The following is a 5,100-nucleotide window of genomic DNA, read 5'->3' on the forward strand; positions in this document are numbered from 1 at the left end:
ATTTCTAGATGTCTGTACTCAGACATGTTAAGCTTCCGCATGTGCTTTGACTTGTATTCTCTGATTGTTGGGTCATGAGACCCATGTTTGTAATATCTCGCTCCTCGGAGCCTATTGAATAAATACTTGAGTCGTAGAGTCATGTTGTGATGCCATATTGTATTTGCACATATCGAGCATATTGTGTGTATGTTATTGAAATGCTTGGTATGCGTGGGATCTGACTATCTAGTTGTTTATCCTTAGTAGCCTCTCTTACCGGGAAATGTCTCCTGGTATTTCCACTGAGCCATGGTAGCTTGCTACTGCTCCGGCACACTTAGGCTGGCCGGCATGTGTCCTTCTTCGTTCCTGTGTCTGTCTCTTCGGGGAAATGTCACGCGATGAATACCAGAGTCCTGTTAGCCCGCTACAGCCTCGTTCACCGGAGTCCTGCTAGCCCAGTGCTACAGCCTGGATTCACTCGCTGATGACCGACACGTTCGATGTTGGGTCATGGATGCCTGTCCTTGTAAGTTTGTGCCACTTTGGGTTTATGACTAGCCATGTCAGCCCGAGCTCCTTATCATATGGATGCTAGCGACACTATCATATACGTGTGCCAAAAGACGCAAACGGTCCCGGGCAAAGGTAAGGCGACACCCGTGGGGATACCGTGCGTGAGGCCGCAAAGTGATATGAGGTGTTACATGCTAGATCGATGTGGCATTGAGTCAGGGTCCTGACAGATTTGGTATCAGAGCTTGACTGCCTGTAGGATTACCAAGCCAAACTGGTCGAAGTTGAGTCTAGAAATTCTTTAGTTATATAAGGGAATTGATTGTGGGATGGAACGTAAGGCTCTTTTTACTCCTTATACCTTATGCCCTTCTGAAACGAGTCATCTTATCTTTCCTACGGGGATTAAGAACTAGGCTTCTCATCTTTCTATCAGGATCACGTGTTAGTAATCCGTAAACTTATAAGATTGTTGGATTTAAGCCTCAGTCCAGTTTCTAGTATCTCTATGTATTCATAGCTGATCCCGAAACCTTGATATTGTGCTTCTGAGTGGCTATGCCACCATATTTCCAGTATGTTTCAAATCTTTTCGAGCTTTTACAGCCGTTATGCTGTCTGAGTCATCCCAGGTTTCTAAATAATCTGATGCGATTGCAAAATCCTTCCCTCTGTTTCGATGTCCTTTCTGTCGGGTTAACTACACTAATCAGTGAGTTGAGGTGCTCTGTTGCCTTAACATATATGTAGGAGTTATTTTTATGACCCTAGATGTCTAGAGTATCACCTAGTAATCTTAGCCATGTTTTGTGTTCCCAGTGTGATGATTCTGGCCATCATTCTCGAAAGCATCCCGTGATGCCATTTAGTTGGTAGGTATTCTACTCCTGGGATCTTGAACCCGAGATTCACCCCACTTACCTCATATTGATAGTGTTTGCTAGTTCCTTTAGGAAATTAGTAACCTTTGCAATAGTCCTTGAAGTTTGTGGTATTTCCTTCTTCCAAATACTATGAACCGTTTATGGCAGAAGTTCTTTGAACCGAAAGATCACAACCAGAGTGCTCTTAACGAGTTCTTGATGCTATGTTGTGAATCTGTCAGTTCTACCTTTCTGCATGGGTTATCCGGAAGAAATATGTTGAACTTTGTTCGACATGCTAATCCATGCATCCACAACTCAGAAAACCATATGTTCTTTTGAGTTGTCCCTCTTTAGTTGTTTTCTGGCCCTTGTCTATCAATTGATAGTCAGGAGTAATTGTGCATTCGTGTTATCGATGCTTATTATTCTTGTGGTCTGTCAAGCCATTCTATTCAGGATGACTAGGAGAAACAAACTTCAGTACCTCATCCATATCCAGAATTGGGTCAAAGCCGTTGTGTTCCACGGATCAAAATGCTAATCTAGCTCTTGTTCCGCTCTACCCTGAAGTATTACCGTTTTATGTCAAGAATGTCATGGGAATTGTACACCATCTTATGAATTTTTGATACAGTGATACTTCTCGCCATCCCTATTCATCCCTCGGTTCCGTGTTGTTGCAGCCGGAGTGCCGACAAGTGAATCATGATGTGTGAACTCAATACTCCTAGAAACTGTGTTGCTTGGTAGTAAATGGACAATAATCTCATTCTTAGCTTGTTGGTTATTGAATTATCATTCTAAGAGTGATTGTGCTACCTAGTCCATATTTCCGGTGCACTCTTCGATCAATGAGTTAGGAATGTGTCAATCCTTGCTTATTTGATCATATCGCCTTGCCCTGAAAAGCAAGATTGATCTTGAGCTTAGGAACATACCGGTGGTTCGTGATTTTCAGAATATCTTCTCGGAAGTATCACCAGGTCGTCACCTGACCACTATGTTGAGTTCGTGATCAAGTTGGTTTATTCCTGTAAACCACCCTTTCTCTAAGAATCCGTGTTGGATACCCATGAGCTAGTTGGTTAAGCTAAACAACAACTTGGAGAGTTGGAAGATAAAAGCTTGTCTGACTTAGTTCATGTTAAGGGATATCTTTGTGTTGTGTGTGTGTTGAAGAAAGATGATATCTTCACCAATTGATCCTCGTGTCAATTGTTGGATCTATTGTCTTACCCAAATCTTTGATTTGCGTATGGGCTATCGTCAAATCAAGTCAGAACCAACGATATTCATAATGTTGTCTTACTCGTAGTTGATCCCTCGGGCATACACCATTGCATCCTTTGGTCTGACCAGTGCTATCACCTTGTTCACATAATTATGGAATTCCATTTATATGGTCATCCAAATGACTTGTTGTTGAGCCCATCAACAGCATTTTATCATCTCCATGATCATGTTGAACATCCATCTAGTGTTGGAAATTTTTGTAAACATTACCTCTATGTTCCATTCATGAGGTATATGTTCGGATGAAAGAAGTGACTTTCTCTAATTCACGTGCACTTGGTGTAAGTTGCTGCCGTGGATCCGAGAAAGATTGTTTTTGCTTCCTTTGGAATCATTCCAAGTCAGTCATGCATGTGCGAAGTATACCATGGCTTGAGAGATTAGCTACCTCAATTCCATCGGTATTCCCTAGCACACCAAGCCACTGATTGAGTTGTTCAAAGATAAAGGAGTCTGTCCAAGGTGAACTCTTTGGACTTCCACGCGTGGAGACTTCGATGTCATTAATGATGGTTCCCCACCTGAACTCGGTAGTGTTTTATTGTAAGACTACCATGTGATAATGTTTTGTCTGGGACAACATGTTCATATGTGAGTAGCAGAACCAGCTCATGTTCTGGAGCTTGTTATCGTAGTTCATTTCCCGAGAATCTCGCAACATCATCTCATCGATTTGTGTTGCAAACTTTATTTTTCTTTCTAGACTCGATGAGTCTGGAATATCCTAACACCAGCCAGATCTGAATCTCAGGCAGATATGTTGGTTGGAACATTTCCCAAGAACTATAATATTGGTCCCTCGATAACCGGTAAAGTGGATGTCGTGGCCAACACACCCAGCCGGAAGACCTATTATTGTAGTATCTTGATTGAAGAAGTTGGCCACCTCCCCATAAGGATCTCGCAGGATTTATCTCCGTAGTTATTCCTTATGGATTCTTGAGCTCCCGAAGTTTGACCTGTTACTTGATGTTCTAGATACCAAACCATTTCAATGAATGGGTTACACTAGCACATCAAAGAGAACATTAGAAGCGGAGTGCTAAATGTCTCTCGGTCGATCATCCAGATTTTGTCTCCTTGGCCTCGCTAAGGTGAAATCTAAGAAGTTGTTATCTTCCTATGCATCTGAATCGTCCATCACTATCCATCATGGTAGTATGTTGTGTTGCCAGGATCCTTGACACGGAGGTTGGTAAAACCTTGATGAATATGGAAATGCTCAAGTTCTTGAGAGCACGCGCAAGCGCTAGGTGTTATCATCGGCACTAACTGGGTTTGCTCTCAGCTTCCTTGGTTATGCTATAACTTCTCAAACAGTGGACTCACTCTCTACTGTTGAGCTTCTCCTCAGTTACTAAAGTCATCCCTTGTGTTGTTATCAACAAGGTAATCCACATCATCCATTCTAATCCGGGTATGCCATTCTACTGAACCCCACCAAATGATCGATTGTGATTTGCCTTAAGCTGGTATAAAGAGTTTCAATGATCTCTGAATCAAAGGTAATTCTTTTTGCCACTTAAGGGGATATTTCTACAAGTCACCTTCCCTAAAGTACATCGTTGTGGTATCATGGCAACTTAACTCCTCGCTACGTTGACAACTGTTCACCACCCTCTTAAGTGTGGAATTGTTGTCTACCTAGTGAACCTTTGTCATGTGTTTCACTCCATTCCTCTAGATGTGTGTTTTGTGGCCCAACTCGAGAGATGCTGCTATGCCTCATTCCGCAAGTTGATCCTAAGTTGTTCGATCTTTGAGAAGATTGATCCTTCTAGAGTCTCCTTCTCCTCTCGTTGTCATGTTTGCTGGAGTTCTCAGAGCAAGACGACAAGACAAAGATGGTGATCGAATCAACGCTCTTATGAAGTGCACCCTGGATCGTGAAGATTATACTAGTTTGCGTTTCCCCTTCTTCTTACCTCACGTCTTGAATCTCGGGGCGAGATTCTTGTTAGTGGGGGTGAGTTGTCACATCCCTAGTTCTGGTATGCTCTGGGCTAGCTAGTCATGTGTTGCATCATGTCTAAATTTATTGGAAACTTGAAATGGGGATGCTTAAACCCTACCACCAAATGATTTCAACTAGGGCCAAAATAAAATCTTTTTCATTGAACTCAAAATGCCCTCTAAAAATGTTCAACATTTCTGGTTTGAGGTGAAAGCATCTACCAAAAATGGTTTATATTTTTGCAGGACATATTGGGCTCTGAATTAAGTCATACCCTAATTGCATTTGGGCATTTAAATGCTATAAAATATTTTAAATGCTCAAATAATCATAAACAAAAATGTTTACTGTTGGATATATTCTAAACAGTAGCCATGATTAGTTTCATGATTTTTGGATCTGTTTAAGTATTTTTAATAAAGCCACACAGTTATAGAAAAATAGAAAACAGTAATTAAAATAGAAAATAGAGAGAGAGAGAGAGAAGGA

This window comes from Triticum aestivum, chromosome 2B, assembly GCF_018294505.1.
Source record: "Triticum aestivum cultivar Chinese Spring chromosome 2B, IWGSC CS RefSeq v2.1, whole genome shotgun sequence".
Classification (NCBI taxonomy): domain Eukaryota; kingdom Viridiplantae; phylum Streptophyta; class Magnoliopsida; order Poales; family Poaceae; genus Triticum; species Triticum aestivum.